Source organism: Balaenoptera borealis, assembly GCF_965194805.1.
Source record: "Balaenoptera borealis genome assembly, chromosome: 6".
In the NCBI taxonomy this organism is placed as follows: domain Eukaryota; kingdom Metazoa; phylum Chordata; class Mammalia; order Artiodactyla; family Balaenopteridae; genus Balaenoptera; species Balaenoptera borealis.
Window position 1 is genome coordinate 86,359,340 of NC_138863.1, and position 16,145 is coordinate 86,375,484.

The 16,145-nt window shown below is 38.6% G+C and overlaps 1 protein-coding gene across 18 annotated transcripts in view; it reads left to right on the forward strand.

The window, feature by feature from the left end:
* The window catches only part of GTDC1 (glycosyltransferase like domain containing 1), a 384,238-nt gene that overhangs the window by 219,790 nt on the left and 148,303 nt on the right, over nt 1-16,145 (forward strand). The window lies entirely within an intron of this gene.

The window sequence follows — 16,145 nt, forward strand, 5'->3', positions numbered from 1 at the left end:
TATGCATAACCTATTCCACTTCCTTGTACCAAGGCATTCATTCATTCAGCAAGTCTATATTGAGCATCTACCGTAAACCTGCGAGGCAATAGAGTTGCTTTTGCTCATTTATTTACTACAGGAAAGTAAAGAATAATGTTTGTTTTAACTCCAGTTCTATAAAATTGGAATGTTATTTCTGGCTGAACAAAGGTAATATAGTAGTAGAACTTCGGTATCTCACTGGTTGCTGTCCATAATTCTCTGTTGGAATACATCTACACATGGATTCGTTTTAAATGGCCTTCGGCAGTTTACTGTAGGGCCATCTGGCCATTTGCTATCTGTACTCCCAAAATAACATGCAGTTCTAGAATAATCTGGCTTTTGACACCCTTAGAACTCAGTTATGCCCTGGCATATATTACTGAAGTGTTAAATGGGTATAAAGTAGGGCATGTATTGACAATTCAGGTAGGATATGCAGTACTCTAAAATAGCCCAGGCCAATAAGATGCAGACTCTCAGTACAGCTAAATTATAGTATAATTACATTTTTAAGATTATAAGAATTTTTTTGTTTTATATGAGAATTTCACTGCATAGTTACTTTTTCTAGGACACTTTATTATGTCATTAAAGGTATACCATTTCCATTTATATCCACTTTAGTATTTAAGGAGTTGTTTGTACATCTCTGTGGTTATGATTCACAATAATGTTAGCACAAACTGTGAATGGATGAGTCTCTACTGCAAATATATGCCCACTGTTCAAAAAAGGATATTTCAAGGTGGAAAGTAGAAAACTCTTCTGCAAATAATGTTAAACCTCAAAATAATGTTCAGCATGTCCTGAAAGATGACCATGGATTGTTGTGATCTTTAAACAACCAACATACTATTTCTTTAAAAAGCTTAGAAGAGGGAAATCCAACCATATGTTAAAATGTCTGATTTTTCTTCTAATTCTTTTTCCTATAACAGCAGAATTTTGAGTTTGAGTGGGTGCTCTATAAATACCTGCTGACTGCCGAAGGAAATATATTAGAATTTAGAAAAATGGTGAGTTTTTTTTAAAGGAAGAGTAAAACTTGGGTACAAACCTTTCTCCATTGCTTCATTTTGGGGAGCCTGTAGCTTTCTGGTGTTTCCTGTTGAATATCCGTCCTAGTGTAGCAAGTGATAAACTGGCTCGAACAACTTACTGTAGGATTAGACCCTTAATAAGTTCAGGTACTAGAACTTATGGATAGAGAAGATAAAGTAGGTTTTTACAACAGTTAATAGCATAAAGAATAAATTGCAAGTATGAGAAATAAAAGGCACTATAAAAGCTTAGTGCATATTTTGAGAAGAACTAAGTAGAAATTTTATGTATTCATTGAAATTAACCACTGAGTGTAAGTATTAGACATGTGGAAAGAGAGAATTAGTACCTAGAAGCTAGATCTTAAGGAATAAAACGATAAGAATTCAACATATGTCTAATAGAAGTTTCAGAAGGAAAATTAGAGAAAATGCTAGAAGCAATAGTCAAAGAGATTTTGGTAAGAAATTTCTAGAGATTATTATTTAAGTCATGAATTCTCAAGGTAATGCATATATTTGGTTTTAAAAGATCAGAGGGTGCAAAAAGGATCTGTAAGACAAAACAAAATTCCTTTCCCCAGTTCATCCCACTCCAAACTGCCCCCCCCACCCCAGCTACCATTTAACAAAACTTTTGTTTCTTATCTTGCTATTTCTTGATTTTTTAAAATATGAGATATTATCTGTTGACTTCCTACAGTAGAAATGGTGATTTAGTTAGCCCTCTTACTGTATGAGCATGCACATGCAGGCACTCACATATTTTTCCCTCTCCCTAGCCTTCCAATATAGCTGTATCTCAATTTTTGGTTAATTAAATACTCTGTGTTTATAGCATTATTGCTATGTAAAACTGTTCCCTGCTGAGCATCATTGTTTTCTATGCTAAGATTTCCTTCCCTGAACAACTCTTCATTTTTTCCTGGAGGTAAATATTGCTTTAGCTTTATCTGCTTGGTTTCTGTGTCACTATCACAAACCCATTCCTAGCTCTGCCACCATCACTAACTCATCTTTTTAATATGGTCAGACACATCAGGAAATCTATCATTTCCATTTTTTTCCTTGGACACCTCCATCCTGGAGGCCTAGATTCTCCTGCTCCTGTTCGTTTTATGTTGCTCTCTGGACCCTTGAGTCAACTATTTCCTGGATCCCACATCTTTCTCTTTTTTTACTTTATCATTTTAGTGGGGTACATCCACTGGTATCTCCTCAAGAAATGTAGGGAGCTAAAATTTCTTAAGATCTTGCTTGTCTGAAAATGGCTTTGTCCTTCCTCACATTTACTTAATACTTGACTGAGTTTTGAGCTCTCATTGGAACTCGTTTTTCTCAGAAGTTTGAGGTAATGCTCCATTGTTTTCTACTTTTTGAACTTCCTGTTGAGAAGTCTGATTTCTGTCTATTTCTAACTTGCCTGTGACTCGTCGTGTTCACTCTCCCAAAAGGTATTAGATTTTCTTTTTTACTCCTGGTCTTCTGAAATTCCATAATGATTCTAAATGGATTGGATTTTTGTTCTTTTCTTATGCTGGGTATATATTTCCTTCACTACAAAGAATTTTCTTATATTTTTTTCTTTGATTTTCTCACCCATGATTTTCTCAGTATGTATGTTCTTCAACTCCTATTAGTCATTATTGAACCTTAGATTGACCTTATTTTGTTATCTCTTTTCCTATTTTCTTCTTTGTTTTTATTTTGCTTTCTGTAAGATTTTCTCAACTTTATCTTCTGACTCTTCTATTGATTTTTTTCAGTTATGATATTTTTATTTGTAAGCACTCTTTCTTGTTCTTGAATTTCCTTTCTAATCACATCCTGTTTCTCCCATCATGAATGCAAAAGCTTATTTTATCATTATGGATATCATAGGATTTTTTTTTAAGTTTTCTTCTACTCTCCATGTTGTCTCAGTTTCCTCTAAGTTCCCCTTTTCTATTTGTTTGCTTCATCATATTAACTTGATGTTAAAATTTGCCTCAAATATCTGATGGTGACTGTCTCTCCATTCATATTTGAGGTGAGACCTTGAAAGATGATGAGAATTTCAAAGACAGGGCTTGTTGACCAGTGACCTTTCTCATAGGAAGTCATTTGTTTCATTGTGGTATCTCCACATGTCAGCGTTGCTAGGTCAGCCCAGTTAGTTTCCAGAGAAAGGTTCCTATAATGTCCTGGAAGGAAAATCTCCAGCTGTCTGGGAGCCAAATGGAGGAGGGGTGATGGAGAAACATCATTAATAAATAGACATCCTTTCATTTAATTTCCCTCACCCTTTCCTTTAGCCTTGCCTGGTCTCTGTGGTCCAGATCATCCAGTGAGGAAGCCTTTCTGCTGCTGAGGAGGGAGGTCAGGGGAGAAGGACGGTAGTTGCTTGGCTGCATGGGCTTGAGGAGGTTACCAAAGGGCTTGTGTTCACTTTCTATAGAATTGCTACCAGTTCTGTTTTCAGCTCTGCTCTGCAATTGCACCTCCAGAGGCACTTGGTGTGTCCGGTTCCTGAGCCTTCCGGAGTTTCTCTGGAGCAAATGAGCTGCTGTCTCTTTGCTAACACCACGTACGCCAAGCAGAATCACCTACACTTACAGAAGCATTCTGCCTCCTTCTCTCTGCTCTAACACCACTCATCCATCTGCTTTCCATCTCTTGAAATCCAGTTGACATTTCTTTTCTCTTGTCATCTTACTCAATTATTCTTGTTGTCCCTGAGAGTCCATGCCTTTTAAAAATTCCCATACCATTATTTCAGTAGAGCTTCAAAAGGCAGGGGGATTTAAAATTGATGTTTACTCTGCCATGTTTTCCCCACTCTGTTCTTCACACCGCAGCCAGCATTTTTATTCAGACCCAATCTGATTAGAAATTTCTCAAATGGCTATAAACCTCTTACTTATATTATTAAGGGCAGAAAGTCCTCCCCCTGGTTATTTCTCAAGCCTCGTTTTTGACATCCCCCTCCCCTACCTTCATTGCTATCCACACTCACTCAATGCTCTGGCCATATTTTGCTTTTACCCCTGAACCATGTTTTCTCACCAGGTCCTTTGCACATGCTGTTGTTCTTAACACAGTCCATCTCTCACATTCACACCTGGCTACCTTCTAATCATCATCGAGGTCTCAGCCGAAAGATCACCTTCTCTGGAGAGCCTTTCTTGACGTTAGCCCCCCTCCCCAGGCCTGGGTTCTCATAATCATAATACCTAATTCTCCCCTGATTGGAGCACCTACCCCACTGGGTGTTTCATGAGGGCATCTTGGCTATTTGCCTGGCACATAATAGGCATTCCAATTTGGGTTGAATGGTGAATGAATGTTTTTTTCTCTGACCTTTTCACTCAGTATTTTCACTGAGTATGTCAGTCTTTCTTTACCTTCAAGCCTTGGTTATATTCTAGTAATAGCCCAGCACTTTACCCATCTCTTCCAAACTTAGAAATACTACAAAGTATAGAAAACCTGAAGAAAGCGGAAGTGCTTGTACACTCACTTTGTACATTTAAAGGCTTTATTTCAAATGTAAAGTTAACAAAATTGTATCTTAAAATATTACTTTGGAATAAAGACAGCTTCTGTGGCTTAAAAATTAGACAGCATAGAACCAGAACTTGAAGTGAATCAATACTTAATGCTGTAGCATTGGAAAAAAAAGGGGGTTGTGCTGGAAGTTGGATTTGCTGGTAATTTTGATTTATTCAGGTTGTGGGTAGGAAAATGAAAAAGGAAAAAATAAAAGACTGGATTTTTGATGCCCATCTGTTCATGCTTCAGAGACCTGGAAACTGATGTTTTAAATTTCCTGGTTTTACTTTTCTGGTTTATACAGCTTTAAGAAGGGAGAAGATGGAACCTCTCAGTTAGAAAAATGTAGGAATAAAAGGAAAGACAAGGAAAAGCGTAAGGGTAGAAGAAAGCACCACAGGAAACAAATAATAGAAAGGGAGGAATATATTTGTTTGATTTATAATATTGAGGCTTTTTGTAATTAATGTGCCTCTAGACAGAGAACAAATCTTTGATTAGTATACAAATGAAAATAAGGTAACATTAAAATGCCTGCCTTAAATGGATGGCTATAGTGTAACTTGTGAGAGTTAACAAGGAAAATCCATCTTAAAAAAAGGCATGGGTCTCTGATTTATAAAGTAGCTTAACTGTGAGAGGGCCAGTGGAGTCAGAGACTGGAGTTTTTAGAATGTTGATTATCTCTTTAGTAACCATGACAGCATAATGTTGACCTTCTCCATTATTATCAAAAATAAAAAATAATAGTATTTACTGAGCTCTTACTATGTGCCAAGCAACATGGAAAACATAACTCTGCAAGGCAGCATTATTATTAGCTCCATTTTACAGATGGGGTAACTGATAATTAGAGAAAAAACTCTTTCCCCAGGTTAGCTAATAAGTGGCAGAGCCCTGAATTTAAAACTATACAATATACCTAGAGCCCTGCTTGACCCAGTGTGCCTTTTTGCCTCTTAATAATTATAAGATAATCAGTAGATTTGGTTAGAAGTTTGATCCTCCTACTTCCATTAGAAGAAGTCTAGGGGGCTGGTCTCATTCTCATTGAACATATGAAGAAACCCAGGTTTCAAAAGATTAAGTGACTTTATTCACAACCGAACAAATTTTTGAGAAAAATTCTTTCCTAAACTCAGTTCTCTATTCTTTTAAATTTATTTTTAGTTAAAAAAGGAACATTTTTGTTTCACAATTCATATTTTCTCCTTTTCATCCCACAAATTCTCTTATCAGTTTTGATGGTTAGCTCTCTCTTCTTGTACAATATTCTCTTGTTGTCACTGTCTGTCAACATAGATATGGTACTATCATTTTCCTGATACCCTGTTCAGGAAATTTCACCCATCATGGTATTGACTCTTTCCCCTCTTTTCCACAACAGTATCCAGTTGTATTCGTCATCTCAGGCTGCCATAACAAAATACCATAGACTGGGTGGTTTAAACAACAGGAATTTACCGTTCTGGAGGCTGAAAGTCTGAGATCAGGGTGCTAGTATAGTCAGTTCTGAGGAGAGCTCTCTTCCTGACTTGCAGCTGGCTGCCTTCTGGCTGTGTCCTCACATGTGGCCGTGGGAGGGAAGGGGGAAGGGGGAAGAGAGAGAGAGGGAGGAAGAGAGAGCTCTTCCTCTTCCTGTAAGACCACAGTCCTATCGGATTATGGACCAATCCTTATGACCTCATTTAACCCTACTTACCTCCTAAAGAACCTATCTCCATACATAGCCACATTCAGGGTTAGGACTTCAACATATGAATTTTGAGGGAACACAATTCAGTCCATAGCACCCATAAAATGATACCGTGCTCTAAAGGATACTCTCCAATTGGAAACAGTGCCCTAAGGGAATTCCTATTTTTGTTTGGAAAGAAGAAAGTGATTCTTTCTTCAATACCAGCACATTTTACCATCTTGCTTTCAACCTCCAAATAATGGCCTCCAAAAAAAATTGTGGAATAGGACATGTGATTAGAGATCACTTTTAGAGTTTCCTTCAGTGCTTTACTGATGCTATAGAAGATATGAGATTCCCAGAGTAATGTGAACATTTACTTGCTAACAAGGTAAATCCGTACCGAGCAGCTTGCTGAGTCTATGTGCACGTGAAACAGCCACTTCTTCTTGCTTGAAAGAAATTACTTCAGATTCACATTTGGGAACTTTTTTCATTTTTGTATACTATTGTTAAATTAAGCGGGGTGAATGAATAGAAGCTTTTAAAACTTCACTTCTGAGTTATTAGTGAAACAAATGATGAGCAAATTATTAAGTTTGAATGGAAAAGTTAGATCATTGTAGTAATGGAATCAGTAAATACAGTTTAGTTTAAAGGTAATATGGATAGCTTAAAATTTCTGAGGGTAAGAGACCAAAATAAGTACATACGAAATGTCACTACATATGCTCTAAAATTTTTGTAAAAATAGACACAGCCTCTTGCTCATAGAAGGAGCTTAGATATTTGTTGAATGAATATTTGTTGACTGAATCAAGACAGTGACTCATTTACAAAATAGGAAATCCAGTGTTACCCAAGATGGCCTTAGAAATAACTCCATAAGTATGGATGTTACATAAAGAAGCAAGGAAATGGGAAGTTTACTTTGATTTACTCAGCTCATCTACACATCATTACCAACTCTCTTTTAATCCTCTCAAGAAATTTGGAAAAACAGATATTATCCCATTTCATAGATCAGAAAACTGAGGTTCAGAGAAATTAAGTGATTTGAATAAATTCACAAATACAGGAAGTACCGATGCAATACTGGGTACCAATACTACAGCCTGGGTTCTCCCCTCTTCAGCATGCCCATTGCTTGAGTGGACTTACTTTAAGGCGCTTCACAGAGATTTCTCTCCACCTGTCCTCCCAAAAGAATCTCATAGGCTTACTGTGAAATTATCCCATTTGTGATTATTTTCCTTGAATTAAGGTATTGTGCTTTTGAAAAGTGGAACATATTGAGCATGGAAGATGATTAATACATTGTGGGAATTTAAGATTAGTTTCCAACAAGACCAACAGGGAAGAACAGGGTATGATTCAAGGTAGATGCAAGGGGATGCATGGTGATGAGCGTGGCGGGGATGGGGGCCCTGGGCCACTGGGAAGGAGTATAAAGCTCTTAGGGAATTAACAACCAGTCGGTGGAGAGTGCTTACGGGGGAGGTAGGAAGATAAAGATTCACTGTTTGCAGTTTAGCCTGCAACTTTGCTGACTGTGTTCAATTACTACAGTAAACCTTGTGTAAATTAGAGGGTTTTGTGGTGCTTAGCTCTTTTCGGGGGAGGAATGCGAAATCATGAGAAGTGTGCATGCATCTGTTCACAAGGATGGCTCTGGGTTTGATAAACATGGGCTGTGGCAACATGCAAGGTAGCTTTTCCTAGTCTCATACATTGTTAAGGACCTTAAGTTTTCTGTATGGGAGGAGTATATATATCATCAAGGGATTTTATAAGATTGCATAAGACAAACTGCTCATACTAGTAGGCAGTTAAATTAGCAGTGTGTGCAATGTAAAACACTTTGGAATTAAGAGAGATTGACATATACACACTAGTGTATACAAAAGAGATAACTAATAAGGACCTACTGTATAGCACAGGGAACTGTACTCTATACTCTGTAATGACCTATATGGGAAAAGGATCTAAACAAAGAGTGGATATATGTATATGTATAACTGATTCACTGTGCTATACACCTGAAACTAATACAACATTGTAAATCAACTATACGCCAATAAAAATTTTTTAAAAAGAGAATGAGGAATTGAGGCATAATTATTTAAGTTAAATAATACTAATTACATAAACTCTGTTGCCAGAAGAAGCCATGTATTGTAAATAAATGGTATAAATAAGGTATATGGAAAGTGTTAGATTTTCAGAAATGATTCTTAGAAATGCTGGTGGAAAAAAATATAAAGAAACAGACTCATGGGAACAGAACGATCTTTTCCTTATGACAGTCATATATCCCAGCTATTTAAAGGACAGACATCAGAAAATGATGGACCTTAAACAGAAGAGAGGAAGCTGAAGCTTCTCTTTTTGGCAGCCTTCAAGAGAAGATGCTGTCTTGACTAAGTGTGTCATCCCTGGGTCCATACATGGATAATGAGGCCAGTCTGATAACCATAAATATGCTTTCAGTTTCAGCATGCCTTTCTCAGGCTAACAAGTAGGGTTTGCTTGTTAATTTTAACTGAGGCTAGTTTCTATGGATCCTGTTTTCCTATCTTGTCACAAAACAGATTCTTCGTAGTCAAAGCAAGACACCCTTGCTCAGTATCCTCTCTCAGACTGCTGTCAATGTTGCATGTTGGCTTTGAAAATTTGCACCATGGGAATTGAAATTTGGTTCAGGCACGAAACTTGAGCATTTAAATGACATGGCCTAAACAGCCGTGGTGTTGTTGGATGGCTGTTCCCCCAAAGCATTTGTGCTATGTGCATGTGGATGGTGATTGACTCATCTGTGATTCAAATTTGTTCAAATAATGTTCTGCCAGAGTTTCTTGTTGAGACAGCCTTCGTAGACATGTGCCATCTATTTTATGAATATTAGCCCATAGCCATCTCCAGTAAAGAGGAGCAGCCATCCTACAACCAACCACCAAGCATAAGTCTGTCTTTCTGTTTAATGTTGTGGTCTTCAAACATCTAGTTTTAATTATGATAGACTTCCTTGTTTGTGATTCCTTTATTTAGTGAAGGCAATGTGGCAAGAAGTATAGGGGGTGTATGCGTGCACATGAGAATGCTAGATTAAGATCTTTACTTTTATACTTTATAGGTTTATATAAATCTGCTTACCATATAAGTGATATATTGGATACATGTGGGCAACATGATTTTTTGATTATCTTTGATATTTGCTTATGTGGCTAAATTCTAAAAATGTTAATTTTGTAATTAATTTCCAACACATTGTTTGGAAACAGTGAATAGTTTTTGTTATACATCACCCAAGAACTTAGATCACTGAACTGCCTGGATGTGTCTTCCCAGTTGGTTTTGGAAAAATTATTTATCTTTGATTCCTATTTCCCTTCTTTTCAATTCTCAACATGGTTTCTATCCCGGAATCCACAGAAATTGCTGTGATAAAATCGAATGATATTTTTTTCTGCTGTCATCCATATTAGCCTTGAACTGTATTTTTTTCTGTTACTTTTTTCACAGGTTTCCCTGATATCTTCAGACTTCCTTTTCTCTACTGATGTGTGGCCTTGGTGAATGGCCTTTTGGGCTGAGTTTCATCATTTGGAGAGGGAATGCATTTTCCCACTCCTCTGCCATCCCTACTATATAAAATACGCCATCACCTATCTGGTTCCCCATGCTTTTTGACTCAGGCTGTGCATCTCCTAGGGTCTAAAGTAGTATTTCCCAGGGTATCCTTTGTCGAATATTAATTCTTAAGGTGCCTCTTTGTATGTATGTGTGTGTGGGGGAGTGAGGGCATTGGGGGATTGGTCCTTGTTTCATTAAGTGCTAAGTTTGGGAAACAATAAATACAATGTCTCTATCACACAATAGGTATTAAATAAATATTTATTGAACGAACAAAAGAATGAATGAATTAACATATTTACTGAACATACTAGCATGTGCTTTGGGAAGTTCTGTAGTGAAGAAATGTTTAACTTTGTTTAACCCAGCATTTCCAAAACTTGATCTCTCACAAAACCTTCTCTAGGGCAACACCTACACGTTCTGTTTCGTGATAAACAGAACACACCTTGTGAGACTTCAGCCTGAAGGGATGGCCGTACTGTTCTCCCTCCCCGACACCTGAGCTACATGTACACACGCTGCGCTTCCTCAGCCCCCTGTCTCCGTGCCTGCCCCACAGGCAGGCCAGTTTCCTTATTCCAGTTGCCAAGGCTCTCCTCTTTTCTCATTGGCTCATATTTGAAATAATCGTTGATGAATTATGCCCTCTCTCTGTCTCTTTAATCATCCACTCATTTGCATCATTTTTTTTCACACGCTATCTTCCAGATCTGCTTTGAGAAGCATGACTTAATCATGTCCTGTGGACTCTTATCTCTGGGTACTTATTTATGAGATTCTATAGGTTGAACTTACCATATTAAGTACTTTTCATTGAAATCTCTCAAAAAGATGTTTGTAGGCAACGTATTCCACATGACATACATTTTAGCCACGGCATTCTCTTCAACAACACATGAATCAGTCTCAGTGTCCTAAGTCGACATGACTTGCTTTATCTTATCGCCTTCCTCCTGACTACCTCTGTTGGTCAGCTGAACATAAGCTGGCTTCTCAACTTCAGCAGAAATCAGTTAAGGAGCCTAGAGCATTTCCTTTGCTAACCATCAATCTTAGCATCGGTTTAAGCTCCTCCCAAATCTGGTCTTTTCGGACTACTCCAAATAAGGCATTTGGCCATTCCTACAGGTCCAGCACCCACATTTGCGGGTGGTGCAGGGAAGCAATCAGATTTAGGTCTGGAAAGTACTTATTCCAGCTGTGTCTTTAAACATCCCTCAACATAGTACTGGGGTTTTGTGGCAATGCCTCTGGACCCACCCTGGGGGACAGAGGTGGGAAAGAAGGAGAGATGGCAGAGGGAAGGTTCTACTTTGGTTTCAAAGATTGGCTATTGGTTGGAAAAAAGTTGGGAGTGGGGTCCCAAGGCTAATAACAGATTGGAAACGACTGCAGTAACCAGAATCTTTCTAAGAGTGAAAACATGTTTGAATAGGCCTTCTGAGAGATTCGGAAACAGGAAGGACATTCTGTGAGTAAGGTGGGCAGTAGCATTTCTTTAAGAAAAATTGAGGGGATGGTTAAACGGCAAGCTTACCACGTGCTCTAGAAGGCAGCTCACTGGTATTCTTTCTTTTCTCTCCTTCACTCCTTACCTCTGTACCTTTCCTCTTCTCATTAGCACCTCCCCCAGAGTTGAAGCTGGGGAGGAGGAAGGAAGTGTTCGGTCATGTGCCTATTTGCATAGTTACTTCACTGAGTTCACACCAGGATAGTGCGAATATTCTGCCCGGTTCTGTAAAAAAGCCAGTATCACCCCATCGGTAAGGTATTATTTGCTTTTTTAGCATAGAACCGTTTATTGCCAGCCTTCTCTTCACTGTACATTACAAATAGCATCTGATTAAGAATGTTCTGGATGGGTTAATTAGTGTGGTGACTATTATTAAGCAAACTGCTTGTTAGTATATGTCTCTTTGATCTTGGTATTGATGTGAAGTAATTGACCATAGAGCTACATTGAGAAAAGCTGGAATAAAGTTTTTTGATTTCTATTATGGCAATAAATTGTTTATATTAAACATGTCTATGAAAATATGGGTTTCATGTCACACACAGAGAATCAGAATAGACTGTATAGGATGGTAGTTGAGGATTGTTTTGTTTTGTTTTTTAGAAATAGTAATACATTTGTCCAGCTTGCTTCAAGATCAGCTCTGCTGAAACAAAGTAGTAAAAAATTATTACCGCTTACTGCTATAGAATATATGAAAACTGAAGTAATTTTAGCTTCCCTCACCTAAAGGACGTGTTTCCTTTTAGATTTAGCTAATTGCCTAAATACTTCTTTGGGTAACAGTCACTCTATATAAAAGACTATTAGAGAAAAATATGAGAAGATATTGTAAACAAGGAAAGCATAGCACGTAACCACCTTCTTCCAAGTACTGGATTATTATCTATATTATTTATTGGTATTTTGTCCAGTTCTATTATTAAGTTTCCCCAGCTGTAGCATTTCCATAGGGAATTTATTCCATGAGCTAATAAATTACACCGTCAGGGAGTTTTTCTGGAAATTCAGCTTAAATTTTCCCATTCTTAATTTCATCTCATTACTCCTAGTTATACCCCCTTGTACCCAGCTAAATAATTATTCTCTTTCCTTGGAGACTCCTATTATGTACCCCTCTAGTTGTCACTTAACCAGGCTATTCATATTTAGCTCCTTTAATCTGTCCTCATAAATCAATTCTTCCATTGCCTTAATCATTATTATTGCTCTTCTTAGAACTCTCTAATTTTCAAACATATCTAGTTATCAGGTGCCTCACATGAAATCAGCATTTGCACAGTATTCTGCTCCCACAGACTTGGTCTCTCCCTTTCCTGTACGTCACGTTCCATAACCAAGCAGCATCAGTTAATTTGCTGGTCCAATCAGCCCAGACTCATCTTGTCAAACTCCAGGAAATCTACATAGTCTTTTCCATGTGTCCTACTGCTTTCAGGTTTATTTTATTTTGTCAATTTCATAATATTAATAAGCTGAGTTTTGGGTTTCTGTCCATATTGATAATCTGCATCTTCCCATGTCCTTATTCACCACCACCTATCTAGTCAGTCATCCGCAACCTGGGTTAAGGTGGGATTCTGTTCATCCTTGAGAACATTTAGGAAATGTATTGCAAAAAAGCAGGCCTAGCACCTTGCCCACAGCTAGATTCCTTGTCAGTGACCAGTTCCCGTTGCTTACAACCCTTTAGCCAATCTCCCGTCTCTTTTAATTTGCAATTTTGCTCACACGCTGGCCAATATAAAGGGATTTTATGAGCAAGATGGGTCATGATACTGTTTTCTAAAATGAAGATATGTTGTTTCAATGCCCATTGATTTTTTTGTGTGTGTAAGTGTGTGTGTGTGTGTGTGTGTGTGTGTGTGTGTGAATCCTCTGTGCACCAATTTTGTAATTCTGTTAAAATCCTTTTTAAGCTTGCCTGGCGTTCTTTATCTGACATAAACAAATAGGTTACTTCGCTTGCGTTATTGTTGTTTTCCACATATGTACAGATATTCCTTCTCTTACCATTTGTTCCATTTGTTTAGGAGAAATTGAGGATATTGTCATAGTCATGTTTTTTCTTTTTGTGGTGATCGATGGGAACTTTCCTATTGATTTTTAGTTCCTTAGAATCTCCTCAGTATTTTGAATTTATTTCAGGAAGAAAGTTGCTTACCTCCCTTCATGATTTTGGACATGTGAGATCTGAAACTCTAATCTGTATATGCCCAAGTTTCTTTCCATTTTTTTAAAAATAAACTCTCTAATTTTTTATTAGAGCAGTTCTAATAAAACTGAGGTTGTGACCGCTGAGTTTTTAAAGGTCCATAGATGAGAAGAAAAATTTTTAGTACAGCATTCATTATAATTCAATAAATTTCCTTAACCTAATAATCTAAAGAGAGATATTAAATTCAATGTTCATTTTTTTAAATTGAAGTATAGTGGATTTACAATGCTGTGTTAGTTACAGGTGTACAGCAAAGTGACTCAGTTTTTTTATTTCATATATATATATATTCTTTTTCAGATCCTTTTCCCTTCTTTTTCCATTTTAAATCAAGAATTAATGTATTATTTTATAAGGGCATACCAAAGAAGTTAGCCCCATTCTTTGTGTTTTATCTGTCCATATGCAATAACTACTTCATCTACTTATGACAGGGCACAGGTGTGGGGGGAGGTGGCTTATATATTCAGGTGATTTTTCTCAAAAGGCCTCACGAAACAAGCACAGAGTCCCCCACATCAAGCCTTTTGCTTCTAGAATGTACATAGCATACTACAGCCAGACTGAATTTCCAGTTCGCAGCAGAACCCGCACTGTTCCTTAGCCTTGCTCACCTGCCCGTTGGTTCGGAACTAGCGATCGCCCATCCCCCTCTCCAGGGCGACCTTCTGATCCCTCAGGTCACTTCTTGAGCACCATCTCTCCTCACCTCGCTTGAAATAGATGGCCTCGTCTAAGGCTTTGGGGATGCACTGGATTCCGCACCTGCCACCTGAAACGGTTCTTTTCAATTCTCTCTCTCTCTTCTTCCCTCTCAGCTTTGTAAGGAAGCTCGGTGTGTGTTCTCTTGAATAAGGCCCTACTTCCCCCGCAGCAAGCATCCTGCCATTAGCACACCTTACGTTGTTCTTCTACTTCCATTTTATAAGACTTTTCTGTTTCCTCAGGACCCTGCTCCTTTCCGTAGCAAGTATCCCCAAGCGAGCACCCCTGTGGACATGCACCCCATTAAAGTAAACTTGACCTTGCCTTCCCCTCTCTCGTCTGTGTCCCCCTCTCTCCCTAACCAGTGTCTGGTTTCTCTCTGCCCTCACCCCACACGAACCGCCCTGGGAGTAGCCAGTGATCCACAGTATAACGAGGCCAAAATCGCCCTGTTGTTTCTGCTGCTGTAACACCTCTGCAGTGTTTCACACCCTTGTTTTTTGGTTTTTTTTTTTAACAGTTTTAAGAGCTCTTGGTTCTTTTTCCTACACATGCTTTAGGAGCTCTCAATTTACCTCAATAGTGTGATATTACTCTCAGTTTTCCTTTCAGTTCTTCCAAATGTTCCTCATTGCTTTCCTTGGTTCTGTGGTTCTTCTTCCTCACCTACCTCTTAAATGCACGTACTCTCCTTTTCTTCACATACTCCACAATCCAGGTAAGGGGCCGAGTCTCTGCATGGGCCTCAGGGCCTCTGAGAACACCCTTGTGGTCTGGCCCCAGACTGCCTCTCTAGACCTCAGATCCCGGGGCTCAGAGTCTTTGGCTTGCATCTTATTCCCTGAAGAGTTCATGCTCTTTCAGACCCTTTTCCTTTGATCACACTGTTCCCTCCATTCAAAACTTACCCCTCTCTGCCTTTCAGAATCAGTCAACTAAAACCCTCTTTAAACCTTTACTTATCCCCAAGTCAGAATTAATCTCCAGTTCTCAGTTTTAAAAGTTAGAATGTCCATTCTTGATATACTGTGTTCCGCCACAGGTTCCTTTGTTGTTCTCAAGTCTGTCTCCCACTCTGTCTACTGGTTTGCTCCCTAGTACTTGGTGAATTCCTTGGTTGCATTTTATGTGTTTGCTTCTATCAATAAGTAGCAGATATTGAACTCTATGACAAAGCATTATGGGAAGAAAGGGGTGAGATGGTGATGAAAAAAATATAAAAAGATACTTCAAGAAATATTAGCAAGGGACCAAGCTATGCGATCCTTATAAAACCTTAGACCATTTGGGAGCCAGTAAGAAGACGAAGTCCAACAGATGTGGTTTTGGATTAGCTGCTGACCTAATAGTTGGGCTTCCCTGGTGGCACAGTGGTTAAGAATCTGCCTGCCAATGCAAGGGACACGGGTTCGAGCCCTGGCCCGGGAAGATCCCACATGCCGCGGAGCAACTAAGCCCGTGTGCCACAACTACTGAGCCTGCGCTCTAGAGCCCGCAAGCCACAACTGCTGAGCCCACGTGCCACAACTACTGAAGCCCGTGTGCCTAGAGCCCGTGCTCCGCAACAAGAGAAGCCAGGACAATGAGAAGCCTGCACACTGCAACGAAGAGTAGCCCCCGCTCGCTGCCACTAGAGAAAGCCCATGCACAGCAATGAAGACCCAACACAGCCCAAAATATAAATAAATAAATAAATAAATTTATTTTAAAAAAAAAAAAGAAATATTAGCAAAGTCAACTTAATAAAAATGTGTACAAGTGCCCAGGAATACAGAACAGTCACGTGAGCAGAAATAC